The sequence below is a fragment of the Taudactylus pleione genome, unplaced genomic scaffold (genome assembly GCF_031769625.1).
Source record: "Taudactylus pleione unplaced genomic scaffold, aTauple2 ptg000015l, whole genome shotgun sequence".
Classification (NCBI taxonomy): Eukaryota; Metazoa; Chordata; class Amphibia; order Anura; family Myobatrachidae; genus Taudactylus; species Taudactylus pleione.
In genome coordinates, this window is record NW_028284417.1 from 20,848,548 (window position 1) to 20,869,705 (window position 21,158).

Genomic DNA, 21,158 nt, shown 5'->3' on the forward strand with positions numbered 1-21,158 from the left:
CTAAGTCCATAGGAGCAGGATTTGTTTGTGTGTTTGGGGGGGACCTGTCGGTTTCATTTGTACTGGGTCCCACAATTTCTGATGGCAGTCCTGCATAAGGGCCATTATCTTGATGTGTCCTGATCATGAAAGTAGAGATGTGTGCTGACCCCCAGGTTTTGGTTCTGGATCTCCCCTGGTTTTGGATCTGGATTGGTTTTGCCAAAACCTCACCTCTGTGTTTTGTTTTCGTGTTTTGGATTTAGATCTGGATTTTTTCTTAAAAAATTAAAAAAACAGCTAAAAGCACATAAAATGGGCCTTTTTTGTTCCTACAGTATTAATAATCTCAATAACATTTATTTCCACTCGTTTCCAGTCAATTTTGACCACCTCACAGCTCACAATATTGATTTTTCATCTAGTTAAAGGGCCAAAAGGTTGCATCCAGATGGCTGGCTCAAAACTGATTGATATAATTATTAATAGAGTTGAGGACTGTACAAAGATGATGGTTGGGATACCCTTGAGGATTGAAGAATTGATAGTTGATAGTTGGTGCAGCCTCTGGCTGTAAAATTGATAATAAATTAATTAAAAAACAATTAATTGGTGCAGCATCTGGCTGTAAAATTGATAATAAATAAATTGAGAAACAATTCATTGGGTGCAGCCCCTGGCTGAATAATTAATAATAATAAATTCATTGGTGCAGCCCCTGGCTGTAAAATTAATAATAAATTAATTAAAAAACAAATAAATCATTGGTTCCTAAACCAACCATAACATTAATTTAAAATGTCAGGCAGCAATGCCCCAACCAGCACATAATGAAAAGGAAAAAGGTGCAAGATGGAATAGTCCTTGGGCCCTCCCACCCACCCTTATGTTGTACATGAAACAGGACATTCACAGTTTAACAAACCAATCATTTCGGCGACAAGGACTGCCAATTGTGGCTGAAATGATTGGTTTGTTTGGATCCCCCATAAAACACGTAGCCAATGTGCATTGGACATGGAAATTAAAATGATCCCAAACACAAACTGGCTTTACATTACAAGTTGTCATCGTCCTGGTCCTCATCATCCCCATCAGTGTGTACATTCTCTTCATCACACAATATTAATTCATCCCCGCTGGAATCCACCATAGGCACCTCTGTAATTTTTTTAATGTAATTGTTGGTAGAGGTCTTGCTCGTGGAATTTGTAATTCATTTTGAGGAAGTAACCTCCTATGCCGATCACTGACAAGGTTGCCAGCTGCACTGAAAACTCTTTCGGAGTACACACTGGAGGGTGGGCAACTTAAGTAATGCAAATTCAGTTTGTGTATGGGACTCCAAATTGCCTCTTTTTCCTGCCAGTACTGAAAGGGACTGTCTGACATGCCTTTTAGGATATTATCTCTGAAATAGTCCTCAAACATTCTGTGAATGGAGACCGTATCACACTTAGTCACGGTAGAAGACATACTACTAGTAGGCAGTTCTCTCAGGCCCGACCAGATGTCATTTTTTGGTGAACTATCTGCATGACCAGCAGGCATTCTGTAAGGAAAATTTTGTTTTTTCCTGGCAGCTGCAGAAACTGAAGGAGATGATGGCGTTTCATGTGCAGCTGCAGCTGACAATTTTTTTACCAACAGCTCTTTGCATAGTTTTAGATATCGGTCTGCTGGAAGAAAAACTCACAAGGTAGGACTTAAACCTAGGATCCAGAATGGTCGCCAAAATATATTTTTCAGATTTCAATAGATTGACGACTCTTGGATCCTGGTGAAGTGAATCAAGGGCTTGATACACCAGTCCGACATACCTTGCACAATCGCTCCATTTCAGTTCCTCCTCCAGTTTCTCCAGCTGTTTTGGCAAAAGTCTGATGAGGGGAATGACCTGACTCAAGCTGGCAGCGTCTGAACTAACTTCACGTGTGGCAAGTTCAAAGGGTTTGAGAACTTTGGACAACACGGAAATGATTCTCCACTGCACTTGAGTAAGGTGCATTCCCCCTCCACGGTGCATGTCATAGGCCATTGTAGAGCCCTGGATGGCCTTTTGCTGTTCCTCCATCCGCTGAAGCATATAGAGAGCAGTGGCGGATCCAGGGGGGGGGCGATTGGAGCGATCGCCCCCCCTAGCACAGTTTGTCCGACCATTATCATCTCTCTCCTCTGCATCATTAAGTTCAGAGGAGAGAGATGATAATTGCTGGCCTGTGCTGTGAATGGAACTCCCGCCTCCCAGTTAGGGGGATGTCTCAGTGACAGGCTGTCACATGACCCAGGAGCCAGGGAGGAAGCGATCACAGCCGGCTCCTCACACCCTGTGAACAGCTGTGTGGTCTAAATAGACCATATGCTGATAACTGCTAAAAAAAAAAAAAAAAACTTACCTCTGTCCAGGGACCGAAGATCAGGCTCCGGTGATGTCCTCTCTCCAGTCAGCTGTCTCCTGGCTGCAGCACTGTGACCCTGGTCAACTGCTGCATTACACAGCTGACTGGGTCACAGTGCAGGATGGGAGAGCAGCTGACTGAAGCCTGGAGGGAGAACTTCACCGGATCAGCGGAGGTAAGTGAAAGTAAAGAGGGGGAGGGTTGCTGCGAGGGGGGGTCGTGGAGGGGTCGCGGGGTTGCCATGAGGGGGAGGCAGAATTAATCATTAACTCACCCCCCCTTATACAACAGTCTAGATCCGCCCCTGATAGAGGGTAGAATTCCACCGAGTTACTAACTCTTGCTTCAGCTGATGGCAGGGCAAATTTAACAGTACCTGCTGGTCATGCAAACTTCGACAAGCATTTGCCAAATGTCTAAAATGTCCGGATACTTTGCGGGTCACCGAGAGCATCTCATGCATGCCCCTGTCATTTGAAAAAAAATGTTGCACCACCAAATTAAGTGTGTGAGCAAAACATGGGACGTGTTGGAATTCGCCAACTTGTAATGCTCTCACAATATTGGTGGCATTGTCAGAAATCACAAATCCCGAGGAGAGTCCAAGTGGGGTAAGCCATTTAGCAATGATTTCCCTGAGTTTTTCTAAGAGGTTCTCAGCAGTATGCATCTTAGTGAAAGCAGTTATATAAACAGTAGCTTGCCTCTGTATCAGCTGTCTTTTGGTAGATGTTGCTGCTGCTGTTGTAGGCAATACACCTACCCAGTGGGCTGTCACAGTCGTGTAATCCTAAGTTTGCCCTGTCCCACTTGTCCACATATCAGTGGTCAAGTGGACAGTGGGTACAGTTGCATTTCTGAGGACGTTAATAAAGTTTTTTTAAATGTCCTTGCACAGACTTGGAATTGCTGTTCTAGCGAAGTGGAATCTAGAAGGGATCGGGTAGTGAGGACATGAGACCTCAATTAACTGTTGAAAACCCACTGCAGTAATGGCGGATACTGGAAGCACATCTACTACCAGCATAGCTGTTATGACGTCAGTAATCCGCTATGCAACTGGGTGATTGCTGTCATACTTGTTTGCCCTTGCAAACGATTTTTTAACTATAATTGTTTTTTGGAGGATACGTTACAAGTAGTCTTCCTCCTGGTCCCCTTCTGGGATGAAGATCCAGTCACAGCAACAGCAACAGGTGTAGTCATCAAGGATCCTTCTGAGGCATGGATAGGAGAGGAGTTAATCATGCTTCGAATACCAACATTGGATGCAGCAGGACTACTCCCGATGACGATTGAGGATGTTGATGATGCAGGTGTTGGTGTTGGAGATCAAAGGTGCTTGGATACCACAGAGAGGGAGCAGGTAGGTGACACTGGACTTGTTAAATTTTGAGTTTTGGAACTTGGCTACATACACTTTAATATTTTATGAATGCGCTCCAAGTGACGTAACAAGGAGGAGGTTCCTAGGTGGTTTAGGTCCCTCCCTCTACTCACTCTTGCTTGGCAATGATTACATATGGCTTGACAACTGTTGTCCAGATTGGGGTGGAAATAATTCCACACATGAGAAGTGGATTTTTTTGTCTTTTGCCCCGGCATGACAACAATGGGCTTTGGCTTTTTCAATCCATGGGCAACAGCTGTTGCCTTACTTACACAAAGGACACCCTCGGCATCAACATCCTCGTCACCAACATCTTCATCATCAACAACCTCATCATCCTTAGCGCCTTCAACTACCAAAATATCCTCCTCCTCCATGTGCAATTCCACAGAAGCATCCTCACTGACTACGTCTGCAAGATGTTGACTGGTCTTCCCCACATTTACAGAGGGCACACAAATGTTTTAACTTGGAGGATCCTCCAGTACACTAGTATTTAGGTCTGGCTCACACATGGCAACCGCGGATACACTTGCACTCTCCTCTGGGATTTGTGATTTCGATTTTTTAGGGCACACAGTTGGTTTTTCCGGAGCTGTCTTACTCTACTTAACAACTTTAAATTTTTTAATGGTACCACCTCCGCTACTACTACAAGCAGAAGGGCTATCTGAACCTGCAGTAATCATAAATAAAGGCCAAGGCCTTATCCTTTCCTTGCCACTTCGTGTAGTGAATGGCATATTGCCAATTTTTGGTTTATCTAAAGGCAACTTGCCTTTCGATTTTTTTTCTTTACTACAGTAAAAGTAGCTTTACCATATCCATGGCGTGACTTAAGCCCTGGGGCATGGGCCTTCATAGAGGACAAGGTAGTTGATGGACTTGCATTATCATGATGACTGCTGGTGGCAGCTACAACATGAGGTTCTTGGCCTTGCTCTCCTGTCATGTGACAGTCCTCCATATTTTCTGTGGTTTTGAAGCAATGTCACAAGCACCAATAGTGTAGCCAAGGTGCGGTTACAAAATTCACAAACGTGCAGTCATGCGCATACAGAAACATTTTTTACAAAAAAAGACACTATGGGGCATATCACAGCTAATTATCGCACTTGTCGGAAATCAATTAGCTGGGAATGCACACGCGGGTGTCCCCGAGACCCCGTGCGCGAGTCCCCGCTGTCAAGCTTTACCTCGCACCTCATGTAGGTGCAAGGTAAAATCTGCGTGAAGCCGCCCTAATCGGCCTCGCGCTAGAGGCAATAACACACTGTTTCTCGTGGAAACAGTGTATTCCCGCGTGCGAGAGCCGCTTTAACTGCGCGGGGAAAAAGCTAAGCCTAACACGCACACACACACAGAACAAAATTAGGGCAAAAAAAAATAAACTATTTGTTTTATTTTTTTTCGGGTCCACAACTTGGGCCCAGAGCACAGATTGATGACGACTGGAGTCGGGCAGCACTAGATTGCGTTGCTGTATTTTGTGCGGCTAAGCCTAACACGCATACGCGGAAAAAACAGACATTATATTTTTGGGGGGGTCCAGAACTCGGGCACAGATGGATGCAGCAGACAGCACAGCACCAGCCCAGATGGATCAGCACCAGCCCAGATGGATGCAGCAGAAAGCACAGCAGTGACAGCACCAGATGGATCATCAGTGCACCAGCCCAGGACACAGCAGACAGCACAGCACCAGCACCCCTCCCAGCCCTACACTACCCACCCTCCCTGTTCAGTCTCAACAGCCGGAGTGAAATGGCGTCCGCCATGTGGTCCCTTATATACAACATAGATCATAGAGATGAAAGCTCATGAGCTGTGAGATTTTCGACTCTATGGTTTTGTCTCGGCTTGAGATCCAGGGCCGGTGGAGGAACCGAACGCACGTTCGGTTTTCACCCCGGATCTCAAAATTCGGGTGGGTTCAGATCTCTGAGATCTGAACCCGCTCATCTCTACATGAAAGCTTAAATATTGGGAGTTATATGTTTAGACTATAATATCTTTCCCTGAGATCATCACTTGTCCATGTCTTGAAAAAAATTTAATCAACTATAGCCACAAGAGCTGGTCTTTGGTCTATATTTATCAAAGTTCGATTTGTTTTTATGTTCGATTTAGCTCACCTGAAATAGAATCAAATCAAATGTAGAAATCACTGTCAAAATCCCACATGTACAAAAATTTGTAAGCCTTTTCTATATTGATATCGATGTGGTTCGATTTTGACTAGTGATTTCTTGTTCAATTTTGGATGCCCATGTCCAAATCAAACACAAAATCGAACTTAAAATCCCCAAAGTAAGAGACCTGCTTCATGGTGGAAACTTTAGCATGAGCAGGTGCCAGTTACACAGAAATATGCAGAGATCAGTGGGTATACGTTTAGGAAGCCGCTGGACGGAATGCCAACCGCCGGCTTCCAGACAATTTAATCCTGATGAGGGACGAATGACAGGCGTCTAAATCTAGACGCCTGTCATTTTACCGACGCCAGGAGACCAGCGCCCGGCATCCCGATCGAGCGGATGCCGGGCGCCGCAGTGGAAGCCACAGGGGGAGGGTTAGGTTTAGGGCTCCCAGGGGGGACTTAGAGATAGGCACCCCCCCGGGAGGTTAGGGTTAGGCTAGGGGGAGGGAGGGTTAGGGTTAGGCACCCTCGGGGGGAGGTTAGGATTAGGCACCCCCGGGGGACTTAGGTTTTAGGCGGCGGGGAAGGGATGGTTAGGTTTAGGCACTTAGGAGGAGGGATTAGGGTTAGGGACAGGGGGGAGGTTAGGGTTAGGCACCCTAAAGGAGGGTTAGGGTTAGTAGGTTAGTTTATACTTACCATTGGGACAATCTGGATTTCCTCCTCTGTCGGCCAGCCACTGACGGGATTTGAACCGCCGGCCAGGGGTCCAGATGTAATTCATACCGATTCCGATCAGTGAGATCTGTGCATGTTTCTATGTGAACAAAACCCATAAAAAGAGTAAAATAAAATAAAAAAACCTTTATTAAACTAGCGGTTCTCACCATTGCAGTCAATGGTGAGAACCGTTAATTGGCTGAGAGGTGGAGGCTCACCTCTCTCAGCCAATAAATGCTCAGCCCATGCATTTCTAAGTGAAATGCCACTGCTGAGCTTTCATTGGGAAGTACCATCCTTAGAGGATGGTACTTATGTCCGTAGGCTCAGGTGTTTGCAATTTTTTGTTTTGTTAAACCATGGATGCCTATTTGGAGAAGAGGACATGTACAGGGATTGTACTTGAGTATGTGTGAGCGTAATAAAGTTCTACTGTCACAGTGTGTGAGATTTGTCTTTATTTTAATATTTCCTTTGCAGGTGAACTAGAGGTACCAGAGGACCCTTATCAGACCAGGCCTGGAGTGCCATGGAGAGGGAGAACCCCTTTATTGGGGGGTCCCCACCTCCCCAGGGATCCCTAGGGCTGAGATATGGTCAGGTATGATGCTTTGGCCAATGGGACCTAGTGAAAGGGTACCCAGTGAAAGGGTACCCTAGCTGTGGCATTACACCCTCGATAGAAAGAGTCCAGTGCTGGTTTTGGAAAATACAGGGAACCCTACTCATTTTGTCCTCCGTATTTCCAAAACCAGGACTGACTCACTGAGTCCAGTACTAATTGTGCAAAATATGGAGGAACCCAACATCTTTTTCCCCTTCGTATTTTCTCAACCAGGACTGGCTCAGAGTAGCCTAGTTGGTGCTAGTTGTGCATTTAGGGGGAGACCCCATGACATTTTCATTTTAAAATACAACATTTTGCCAAGTTTTTACACAGAAGCATGCACGGATCTCACTGATCTGTGCATACATCTGTGTAATTCATACCTGCTCATGCTAAAATTGCCAGCATGATGCAGGTCTATTATTTTATTTTTATGTTCATTTTGGAGTTCGATTTGGTGTTTGATTTCATATTGAATATTAGTAAATCAGGGATTTCTATGTTTCTCTATTTATATAGTACCGATGTTTTGCCAATATTCGATTTTGAGTGGGCTTTGACTGGGATTCGGTTTTATGTCAAACTTAAATCGAACTTTGATAAATATACCCCTACATATTATTTTTGTTGTCACTTTCACATCCTGCTGATCCCAGGTCAATATTCCTTTGTGGCTGTATCATACAGTCCAACAAGAACCTCTGCAATCTGGCTGGACCAATGTGCAGTTTTCTTTGTGTATCAATGCTTATTTCCCTACAGATTGTAAGCTTGCAAGCAAGGCCCTCTTACCTCTTTGTCTGCTACTGTTCAGTCTTGAATTATTATTGCTTTGTCCCTAATTGTAAAGTGCAATGGAAAATGATGGCGCTATATAAGTGACTGTTAAGATAATAATAGTCAGGGCCCTCCACCCAGTTTGTTTTCACCGTGCACTATTCTTCACTCCAGTGCAACCCCACTCACACAGGAGGATAATTTAGTTAAAAGTTCTCTACAACACATCACTATATTTTTCTGGGTTAAGTTCCACCTTAACTGGAAATAGATAGCCACAAACCAATTAAAAATAAAGCAATAAAAAAAATATAATCTTGAATTTTATTTTAATTTGTGCATTAAACAAAAAAACATAGGTAGCAGGCAATATTGGGGGTGATTTAGAGATGGATGCAGTTTCAGTAGAGTCACAGCCGCTACTGTCTTTATGTACAAGTCCGCCAATGTGCGCACAAAGGGCCTGATTCAGAGCCGCTCGTAAGCGGCCGGTCGTTCGCTCAGAGCGATGTTCGCACAACTGCGAATGCGTATGGGTTGTAATACGCATGCACGAACCAGTGATTGTGGTCGGAAATTGTGCGCTCGCAAAATAGCGAATGCCTTCTAATTTGAGTGACAGAATGAGGCATTTGTGGGTGGTAACAGGGAAAGGTGCTTGAAAATGGGGAGTGGTGATCCGAACGCAGGCGTGCCAAACGGTCAAAACGGGCGTTTTAAGGGTGTGCATAATCAACAAAGCAGCGTCATCGGCCACGTCACTTGGTTCTCTTTTAGCCTGAACTGCTCGCATGATTGCGGTAGGAAAATCCTACCACAAGCACTGCGAGCAGTTCATACGCCTTTCAATGTACTCGATTAATCTAATAAATAGCGGAGATGACGTAGGATGCGAGCGGCCAGGGGGCGTTTTTCACAAAATAGCGAGCGCATGTTTCGTTCGCTCGTTCAGACATAGAGGCATCAACAGACCGCAAAGAGCGAGCGCTCTATTTAAATATCCGGCCCCTTTTTCTGAACGAGCGAGCGCAAATAGCGTCTGGCTTTGAATCAGGCGCAAAGTTGCACTACAGGTGCACCATTGGCTGCAACATTATGCCTGTCATAGGCAGGTACAATGTCTGATGGTGCGCCGATGATGTGCGAGTGACCATGGCCACCGGTGTCAGTGCAACTGTATCTTTAGATGCAGTCACTGATACAGACACATCTGCGACTGCTACCCCGCAGTTACTGCCAAAAAAATGGGCAATGAAATTCCATTGATTTCCATTCAATTTTGGTCTGCGTCTCTCAATGGTAAACATCGGAACACATGCAAAGTGCAAGCAGAGTTAAAACATTGTGCGCTTGCACCCACCTCTGAATCACACCTTTGGTGTGCTTGTGTCCATATTTCCTTATTAGTTTATAGAGATGAGCAAATTATGTTAACAAAGAATAGCTATCTGTTATCTTATATATAGGATCACTCTGTATCTATTATAGTTGTAAGTCACTTTCCCTATTGACATGTAATTGTTTGTGGTTTATTTCAGCAGTCAGAAATAGGTGCAGGTACTTTGGAATTGATTTACTAAGCTTTAGTAATGGCAGAAAGTGGGGGGGAGGGATCAATATTGGTTTCCATTCACTTAGGCTAATTTAATATCTTAACAACATATCCTGTGAAACATATTTGTAGACACATGAGGGTGAACAGAAGTACAGGAAAGTTACACTTTTAAAACTCTTCATCAGAATATTCTCCTCATTCTCCATTTCACTGAAGAAATTATTGCATTTCAGTGCTGTAATTTGTCTTTAAATGGTCCATGTGGACTAAATCATATAATTTTTGTTCCATCTGATCTCTTCAGTAACAACAGCCTGATTCAGCAAGGAACGTATGGATGCAGATGCACACAATCAGTCGATGGTTTTGCTCTGCGCATGCATATGCTTTGCAGTGCACGTGTGTGAACCGTCCAGTGCGATGGAGTATGCGTACGCAGGGAGTCCGCAGCCCCAGGGTCAAGTGATTGACAGGAAATGCCATTTGTGGGTGGTGGCGGGGTAGTGATCGGGATGGCGTTTCAGGGACGTTCATAATTAAGCCCTTGTGGTGGCGGATGCAGCTTGAGGTATAGTTGCACACAGAAAGTCTTGCTTTGTCTGCGGGAGGGTCAGGTCAACCACTATTGTGTGTATGGGTCCTATGGTTCTTGATGTTACTGATGTTTCCGCTGTTTTGCCAGGTATAGAGGATGCAAGTAAGGGGAAGTGGGTGGTATTATGTAGTGCTGGCAGGGGCGCCGAGAGGGGGGGAGCGGGTACAAATAACCCAGGCCCGGGTTTCCTGAGTGGCCCGGTGGGGGCCTGGGTCCGACGCCGCCCCCCCTCCCTCACAGCAGCCCAGAACACAGCAGTCTTCTATGCCTGTGGGGGGGAGCGATCACACTGATCGCGCCCCCCCTGGCTTTGCGCTTGGCTGAAAATCTTTTTTTTTTTTTCGAAAGGGGCATGGCCAGGCCTTCCACGATTAGGCCACGTTCCCTGTTACCCAGGCCCACTGCGGCTCTTGGCGGGCCTGAGTGCTGGGCATCTGCTTATTCTACTGCAATTGCTGTGCATATGTGCGTTCCTTGCTGAATAAGGCCCACAGTGCATAAGGAACAGTCCATAATCTATAATATCTGCAAAATAGAATATAAGAAATTAGAATTTAAAAATACAATGCAAATTGCCCATTCCATAGAACAGTGAATCAGAAATGGAACTCCAAAATTTTACCAGCAAATATTTATACAGCTGTGTACTCATACACCTAGCCTCAATTGGCCATGCATCCAGCAACTTATTTGCATCTTTTTCACTCGAAAAGGCATCTTAGTCATACTTGCTTCCTCTGCCGCAGTCCCCTGGACCACTGAGTAGGTGGCCATCCTACATACTGCCCACTTCCTAGCAAAGTGGGTACTATTGGATGGATGATGCAGCGAATCGCAGGTAAGCAGGGAGGGGGCGGGACCCATATGGCATGTTTCTAGGAAAATAACAACATATTGGCCAAGCCCTCTCTTATTTGACCCACAATTCATGGCATTCCCTGTAATGGGGCAGTGCCTAGTGATGTGTAGCCCCCAAAACCAGTCACTGCATCCCTCGTCATGGGTTTCTCCCAGGGGAGAGAGTGCAAAAGTAGGCACAGTGGCGGAAGTCCCGGAGACAATGGAGTCATTTCCCACTGGGCGCCAGCCCTGAAGGGGGCACCTGGCTCCATTGTCCCCGGGAGCTGCATGGAGAAGGACCGCCGCTGATCGGTGCTCCACCTCCATTGGCGTAACTACAGAGGGTGCAGGGGGTGCAGTCGCACCCCCTGCACCCTCCATTTGCCCGGGTGCCCGCTGAGTGTTTTACCAGCGGGCGCCCGGCTCCTATTCAAACCTCCAGCAGCAGCCAGAGGACGGAGCTCCCTCCGTCTTCCGGGTCCCGCAGTGCACTATGGGAGTGACATCATGACATCACTCCTATAGTGCTGAAGAGTGGACGCCGGGGATGGACGGCAGCAGCACTGGAGCTGGGATAAAGGTAAGTGTTTGTTTGGTTTTTTTGTGTGTTTGTGTGTGCGCGCACGGGGGGCTCACTACTGGGGGCAACTACAGGGGGCTCACTACAGGGGGCAACTACTGTGGGCTCACTACAGGGGGCAACTACTGGGGGCTCACTACTGGGGGCAACTACAGGGGGCAACTACAGGGGGCTCACTACAGGGGGCAAGTACAAGGGGCTCACTACAGGGGGCAACTACTGGGTGCAACTATAGGAGGCTCACTACAGGGGGCAACTACAGGGGGCTCACTACAGGGGGCAACTACAGGGGGCAATTACAGGGGGCAACTACTGGGGGCTCACTACTGGGGGTACTGCATGGGGGGACCACTACTGGAGGCACTGCATAGGGGGACCATTACTGGGGGGCACTACATAGGCAGGCACTGCATAGGGGGACCACTACTGGGGGCATTGTATAAAAGGAACTGCATGGGGGGGCAGCGGCAGCTGGGGCTGTCACAGGTGCTGGGGGGTGGTACATTTTAATTTGGGGGGGCACTAACATTTACCTTGCCTCCAGGCACCTGGGATGAGGTTACGCCACTGAGTAGGCAAGTATGGTCTTAGGGCCTGATTCAGAGCTGCGCTCACAAGCTGCTCGATGTTTTGCCACTGTGCATGCACCTTGTCAGTCACTACAGGGCTCGCTACAAGACAGGTCAGCTGTCGATGGTGAGTAACAGCTTGCCCCGTTATGTAGGCGGGTAGGGGGGGGTGGCTGCACAAACGCAGGCGTTCCCTTAGGATCACCTGGCATTTGTTGTAGGACCAACTGACATCACTACTGATGTCAGTAGTGGACTTCGTGCTCTATTAGAGCAGGGAGTCCACTTGGGCTTGCGGCTTACGAGACCCTACCACAGGGCCTTAGGCCCTGATTCAGATGCGCTCGCTGCTGCTGGCAGCTTGCAGGGTCTGTGGGCGTTTTTCTTTTTTTTTTGTCTCCAGGCTGCTTGCAAAGCTGTGGGTGTCCACCCACAGCTTGTACGAGAGGGCAGGAGACCGTGGCGATTATCACGACCATCGGGCTTGCGACGAGACCCTGGGGTAGGGTCTTGGCTACCGCAAGCCCGAGTGGACTCCCTGCTCTAATAGAGCAGGAAGTCCACTACTGACATCAGTGATGTCAGTAGGTCCTCCCACAAATGCCAGGCATTCCCAAGGGAACACCTGCGTTTGTGCAGCCAACCCCCCAACCCGCCTACTAAATGGGGCGAGCTGTCACTCACCATCGACAGCCGCCCTGTCTTGTAGCGAGCCCCGTTGTGACTGAAGTTCAGTCACTCGGCGGGGCTCACGCATCCGCACACCGGATGCAGCGCGTGCACAGAAGCCAAACATCGAGCCGCTTGCGAGCACTGTGTGCTCGCGAGCTGCTCTGAATCAGGCCCTTTGCCCCAAACGGATGCAACAAACTACTTTCTGAGAGTGCACTGACTAATTTGATGTTTCACTTGAATATCTATGTGTGACTGAATCTGTATATTAAGCACAATGGACCTTGGCTTGGAAAAAAGCCATGGCTGCTGGATAGTAGCACTTCATATAGAGATTCAAACCCATATCAATTTAATCAGAGCAGCCTCAGGAAATGATTTGTTGCATCCATTTGTGACTAAAACGCATCTTCAGTCAACATTTTTTTTAAAAGAGACCAAGTCAGGTGGGACCTGGCGCATCGACAAGGATTGTTTGACGTGACTGCAGCAATTTTGTATGAGAACACCTCTCTGCCTCTTCAAAATGAGCAATTCATAAAAGATATTCAGACCATACTTGCCAACTCTTCCTGAATGCCAGGAAGACTCCCTGAAATAGCGATGATTTCTCTTACTCCCTGGAAAGTCTCGCAATCTCCTTGAGGCGTGGCTAGTTGGGTGCAGCACAATGAATGCATCTTTGCTCTCATCAAGGAGGAAACACTGGGGAGAAGAATGGGTGCTACAGGAAGTGGATGTGTGCTACAAGAAAATAGCTGCAGCACATTGATTGCTAAATGAGTAGCTGTGTACCCAATGACCTCTGATGAATTAATGGGGATGTGTGATGAATTGCATGAACCTAAAGGAAGGGAAAGAGTTATGCTGCATACACACGGTACGATGGCAATGATCAGATAACAATCAAACGGTCATTGTATGATCGTCCTGCATGTATTGAATGTTCATCCAACACATGCAGTAACCCCTTACTGACTATAATGTAGTTTGCAGGGTCCCTATAGTAAGCAGGCTAACCTGGTCGATATCGACCAGGTCTGCCTGCTTGCACAGACGATGGTAGTTGGTCAATAACGACCATACATGGCCGGGCATCGACCATCGTATGGTCGTTTGCAGGGTCCAGAAACTGTCAGATTTTAACGATAATGATAGGATCATTATCATTAAAATCTGACAGCTTATTATACCATGTGTACACAGCTTTAGAGGGATTAATTTAAGCTACTAGAAAAGATTTGAAGGTATCATATTTTTAATACACAGTCACACCTACTGTTTGGTAAGATGGAGCAGTACACACACAGTCAGTGCACGTAGGTGTTGCTTTAACAATCTCCCTGAAATGCTTTTTCAAAAATAGACAAGTATGATTGAGACCCATGGGGGTAAATGTAATAGAATGTGAGTTTGGATCAAGCTTGTACTCATCTAGGTTTGCTGCGAGTTTGGTGTGAGAATTCATAGTAACTCACTGGATGTATTAGCCTGCAAGTTACAAGGGGGTAGATGTATGAGCCCACCCTAATTACTCAATCCGAGGGGATTCGGATCAGCCGCTCAGATCTCCCCACCAGTTTCGGGCTCCACATCCAGTGCTGCCGATGCACCTTTGCGGTGTCCATCTGCTTCAGTGTTGCCGACACACCTGTCTGGTGTTCATCTGCTTCAGTGCTGCCGATGCACCTGTCCATTTTCCATCAGCTCCAGTGCTCCCGTCGCACATGTCCAATGTCCATTTACTCCAGTGCTGCTGATGCACTGTCCGGTGTCCATCGCTCAAGTGCTGAAGATGCACCTCTACGGAGTCCATCTGCCCAGTGTTAAAAAAAGGTCAAGAAAAGTAAATTTTTTATTAAAAAAGATTGAAAATGGTAAAAAGAAATATTTTTTCTTGTGCTGTACCCTAGTGTGTATCCATAACACAAGTACTCGGATGCTGCAGGCCATACCCTTAGTGTGTATCCATAACACAAGTACTGTGATGCCTCAGGCCATACCCTTATTGTGTATCCATTTCACATGTACTGTGATGCCTCAGCCTGTACCCTTAGGGCCTGATTCAGAGCTGCTCGCTGTTGGCGAGCACTCGCTCTAAATCAGGGCGTGTGTTTTTTTTCTCCAGGCCGCTTGCAAAGCTGTGGGTGACCACCCACAGCTTGTGTGAGCGGCCTGGAGTCCATCGCGATTATCGCGACCATCGGGCTTGTGATGAGACCTTGTGGTAGGGTCTCGGCTCCCACAAGCCTGAGTGGACTTCCTACTCTAATAGAGCAGGAAGTCCACTACTGACATCACTAGTGATGTCAGTAGGTCCGTCCTTAAATGGCAGGCATTTCTTTGGGAACACCTGCATTTGCCCAACCACCCCCCCTCCCTGCCTACAAAACAGGGCGAGCTGTCACTCACCATCGACAGCCGCCCCATGTTGTAGCGAGCCCCACAGCAACTGAAGCTCAATCGCTCATCGGGGCGAGCGCATGCGCACACCGGACGCGGCACATGCGCAGATCATAAACATCGAGCCGCTTGCGAGTGGCTCTGAATGAGGCCCTTAGTGTTTATCCATAACACAACTACTGTGATGCCTCAGGCTGTACCCTTAGTGGGTAACCATAACAATTATTGTGATGCCTCATGTCATACCTCAGTGTGTATCTATAACACAAGTACTGTGATCCTCAGGCCATACTCCAGTGTGTATCCATAATACAAGTATTGTGACACTTCAGGCCATACCCCAGTGTGTATCCATAACACAAGTACTGTGGTGCCTTAGGCCATACCCTTAGTGTGTATCCATTGCACAAGTACTGTGACTCCCCAGGCCATACCCCACTGTGTTCACATAACCAGCGTGACTCTGCAGTGTTATTTGCGAACAAAGGCCCTCATTCAGAGCCGTACGCTCTGAGCAGAGCGCACGCTCTGAATGAGGGCCGCCCTCCATGAAAATGGAGCGTCCTCCTGGACGCTCGTATAGCTGTGGGTCACCACCCACAGGCTATACGAGCGTGCAGTTTGATGGCCGCGATGGTCTTGACCATCGCGACCATCGAAACTGCGAGCCGGAGCCTGCGGTTGAGGTTTTCAACCGCAAGCTCCGGAGTGATTTTGGCTCTATCAGAGCCAAAATCACTCCCACTGACATCACTAGTGATGTCAGTGGTCCGGCTTCTGATGGGAGGCGTTCCCATGGGAACGCCCCCGTCAGGGAGGCACGCCCCGGCACGCCTACAAGGGGGCGTGCTGTCAATCAACATCGACAGCACGCCCCCTTTGATCAGACACAACGAGCGAAGGACTTTCCTTCGCTCGTCGCGTCTGGCGCATGCGCACGACAGAGCTCCCTCCGTCGTGCGCATGCTCAGTGCACACCATCGACCCACTTGTGAGCGGACAGCCGCTTGCGAGTGGGTCTGAATCAGGCCCAAAGTTTTAAGAAAGTTAAAAAGTTGAAAAATTGTTTTTTTGTACAAATTGTTGCGTGTGCTTTACCCCACTGCATTGTTGTTCACATACATATAAGTGCTGTGATACCCTGCAGTGTGAGTGGTCATTTGCAAAAAAAATAGTAAAAAAATATATATTCTATTGTTTGTACTAGTTCGTGTTCATCAATATGGATAATGATCATTTCAGAGAAGAGCAGGAACCACATACTAGGGCTGCAGCTGTTGCCACCATCATGACAATACTAGTCCTTCAACGTCATCATTAAAGCCAATGACCAAGGGCATAGAGGGTTTAAGTCACGGCATCTAAGATCCAAAAAACAATATACAGTGGTAAAGTAAAAGCACCTGTAATAAAGGAAACATTTGGTGTAGAAAAACATCAAATTGCCAACATGCCATTCACCACACAAAGTGACAAGGAAAGGCTCAGGCCTCAGCCTTTACTTATGATAGGTGGTTCTGCAACTGTCAGTGAGGCATCCTCTGCCTATCATGACGATGTAAGCCCTTCTCATGCAAGTCTAGAAAAGGTATCAAAAAGATGAAATCCACTAAGGCAGTAAAACAAACGTGTTCAGAAATGTCACAAATCCCTGAGGAGAGTCTAAGTGTGTCCATGAGTGCTATGTGTGAGCCTAACCTTTCTGATATTGTACCCATAGAGAAGCCTCCTTCCACCATTTCTGTACCTTCTGCAAATGTGGGGATGAGCAGCACAAGTCAACATGCTGATATATAAATTGAGGATGCTACTGTGGAAGTGCAAGAGGATGAGGGGTATATTTGTATAGCTGACATCAGCGCTAATGAGAATGTTGATGATGAGGATATTGTTTGTGTAAGTCATTCACCATTTGAAGCAGTTCTTTTCCCGGTGATAAGAAGTAGGCCATTGTCATGCCTGGGCATACGACCAATAAATCCACCTACTATGTGTGGAATTATTATTATTATTATTATCATCTGTGGCTTTATTATTGTAAAGCCACAGTAAGTAGAGGTCGGGACCTTAACCATCTAGGAACCTCATCCCTGTTATGTTAATTTCAGCTAGTTCATTAGAAAGTTTTTGGGAAAATCAGAAACTGGTGCTAAAAAAATAACAACAGACGGTCCAGCATCAGGTAACTACCTTCAGCAACATCCCAGCACCTGCAATCTCCACCACCAACAACTTCATCATCAATATCCTCACTAAATAGTCCTGCATCCAGGATAAGGCTCCTCAGAAGGATCCTAGAGCGCTACATCTGCTGCTGCTGGGAGTGGATTACATCCCAAAAGGGGAACAAGAAAACTACTAGTTGTAGTTTAAAAGCATAACATTTTTTAGCTCTGCACAGCACAATGAGAGACACCTGTGTGATAAGGTGTTAACTAATGAGAAATCATGAGAACAAATCAAAAGGAGTGAGTACTGGTATAAATTGAGTTTTTTGTGTCCTGAAGGCTTTACTCTTTGATAAAGCTTCCATTGAAGGGAGCAAAACTGGTAAGAGGACTTCAGAGTACTGTTCTTATTTGATCTGCTACTTGGTGGGACTTTGTGCAGCCAGTCCCTGTATCTCCAGCACTCACCTTGAAGAGAGAAGACAGAGATGTAGACTGGCCTATTTTGCAAGTCAGGAGAGTGCTTTTTCTGCAATGTGGTGAAGGGCTGTCACAGGCTGACAAAATTCCTGCCCAGGAGAATCGCTTGCACTGAAACAAGGCGATTCTGCTAAGCATGTCAGACTTAGTCAATAAAAGTCAATAAAAGTCCTTTATTCACTTCACTAGGATCCAGGAGTAGTCAATATCTTGAAATCATATCACTATATTTTGGCAACCGTACTTGATCCTAGGTTTAAGTCAAATGTTGTGTCTTTTATTTCCAACAGACACAAATCTGAAGAGATGCAAAAAGCTGTTGGCGAGCAAATTGGCAGCTCAAGTGACACATAACCAGGGGTCATCTCCTCCTTAGGTTTCTCTGGCAACTGCGCTGCCAGGAAAAAGTACATTTTCCTAAGTAACCCACTGGTGGTGATGCAGATGAGTCAACGCAACCTTTTGACATCAGGTTGGGTCTTAAAGAATTGCCTACAATTAGTGACACCCCTACCATGACTCCATCTGATATGCTCACAATTCAAAGAATGGTTGATGATTATTTTAATGATAGCATCCAAATATGCATGTCAGACAGTCCATTTCACTACTGGCAGGAAAATTAGGCCATTTGGAGGTGTTTTCACAAACTGGCTTTGCTTTACTTAAGTTCCCCACCATCCAGTGTGTATTCAGAAAGAGTTTTCAGGACTTCTTTGTCAGCAATCAGGGTAAGAGGTTACTTCCCCAAAATGTGGAAAAGATGATGTTCATGAAAATGAATTACAAAATTCCATGAGGAAGCCCTCTACTGGCAATCACATCAAAAAAATAAAGAGGCATCTGTAATGGTGGATTCCAGCAGGGACAAATTAATATTGTATGAAGAAGATTGTGTACACTCTGATGAGGGTGAGGAATTGGATGATGATGATGGTGACAACATCTTGTCTATGTAGAGCCAGTTTGTGGTTGTAGAGATCATTGCCAGCAATGTACGCTGCCGTAGCTTGTTTTGTGGTGGCCCAAAAAAACAATAATTTCAACCATAAGTGACAGTTCTTATCGCTGAAGTGATTGGTTTGTTAAACTGTGCATGTCCTGTTTAAAATGTACAACATATTCCCAAGGACAATTCCATCTTGCACCTCTTTCCCTTGCATTATGCTGTCTGTCTTTTTATGTAGATAACAAACATTTTTATAATTTATTAAACTGCCATCCTGTCTGCCAATGCAGTACCACTCTGTTTCCTAGATGTGCCATGTTGGAAGTTTAACTGCCACATGTTTGTGCCGCCCAGTGCTTTAGCTTAGCTTTATCAGCCAGCTAGCTCTGCAACCTTTTGGCCTAAACTGGATGAAAACAATATTGTGAGCTGTGAGGTGGTCAGAATTGATTGGAAATGAATGTTATTGAGGTTAATAATACTCTAGGAACAAAAACAGGTCCAAATTATGTGATTTTAGCTGTTTTTATGATTTGTTTGAAAAAATAAATACAGATGCAAAACCAAATCCAAAACATAAAAGAGATACAGATCCAAAACCAAAATATGTGGTCAGTGCACAAATCTAATTTAAAGTAGTAGGACAGCTTTATTGGGGGCTGTATGGATAGGACAGTTGTTTTAAGCATTGTGAGAGGCAGTGACAGGTGCATTTTTTAAAAGTGCCCTAAAATGACACAAATATACTTACACCAATATTAGTGTAGCCCTAATTTAATTACAGCATGGCCAAAAAAACTTTTGCTATCTATCAATTTTTCACTGTTTCACAAAACTGCTTATAACAGTAATTTGGCACAATTTTAGAACCCCTAACCTTTGATTATGGCCACTAATAGACTTCTATACCTATATTAGTTTACATTTTTTTGGGGTGCAGGCTGATTTCTTCATTTCACCTGTACTTATTGCCGCCATCCATGCAAGAATTATCGTGCAAATTGGTTATTGACTGTTTTGCAGTAGGATAGCTCGATAAACGGGAACACGCACAGCTGCAATTAGGAACATATTCGGGTGATAGTTTTTGCATCTAATTGAATACCCCTCTCTGACTGATTTTTGGAAAATGCAGAGGGACACAGACAAGACATTTGAGCCATGTACCTTCACAATTTAGAAAAATGGCATCGGCTAACTTCTCTACACAATCCACGCAGATACAAATGGCTATTACAGTTGAGAGGAGGTTCCAAGGCCTCACTAATGAATAATAGGGAGCAAATGCAAGCTATATTTATGCTGCACCCTGTGAAAGTGTACCTGTGTGTTATGGATAGAGCTACCTCCATGGATTAGTCCTGCAACAGTCTTTGAGGGCTGGAATACTTGGCAAGCTGCGACCGTGTAGCAGCCTTGAGGGCTTGTAAGCCATGGCTAGTTGTAGCCTTTAGGCCGTAGAACAAGAAGCAGCCTTTGGGCCATGTAGCAGCCTTGAGGGTTGGTAAGCCTTGGCTAGTTGTGGCCTTTAGGCCATAGAACAAGATGCGGCCTTTGGGCCGTGTAGCAGCCTCGAGGGCTAGTAAGCCTTGGCTAGTTGTGGCCTTTAGGCCATAGAACAAGATGCGGCCTTTGTGCCGTGTGGCATCCTTGAGGGCTGGTAAGCCTTGGCTAGTTGTGGCCTTTAGGCCATAGAACAAGATGAGGCCTTTGGGCCTTGTAGCAGCCTCGAGGGCTGGTAAGCCTTGGCTAGTTGTCGTTGATATGCTGCTTATGTCACCGGGTTGACACAAGCGGCAGTACACTTGAATGCGCACTCTGGATGATGGAGTGCGGCCTGTGCAGCTGGGTTGACACAAGCAGCAGGCAGTTGGTATGTGGACCATACCATCTGGATGACACAAATGGCAGGAATATCAAATTAGACAGGAGAACTGGGTACGCGGCTGAAAACAGGAGACTATGCGAGAACCGGAAACATGTGCAAACGCTATCACTGGCATCAGAGCAGTCTTCGCACCAGCAGGAAATAGCCATAAGAGCCAATCCAGATCGAATCAGGGATGATGGACAGCTGGTAGGAGGAGTTCAGCAATTAGCAAATTCTCCGGGATGCAGTCAGTATCCTGACCGTGGGGATTCCAGCGCCGGAATCCCAACATTTGTCAGAATCCCAGCGCTGGCATTTTGACCACCGGAATGATGAAGGTAAGTAACAGGGTTGGGGGAGGGTTAGAGGTTAGGCACCCCGGGGGGAGAGTTAGGGTGCGGGGAGTTTAGGTTTAGGCACTAGGGGGGGAGGCTAGGGTCTGGCACCAGCGAGGGAGGGTTAGGG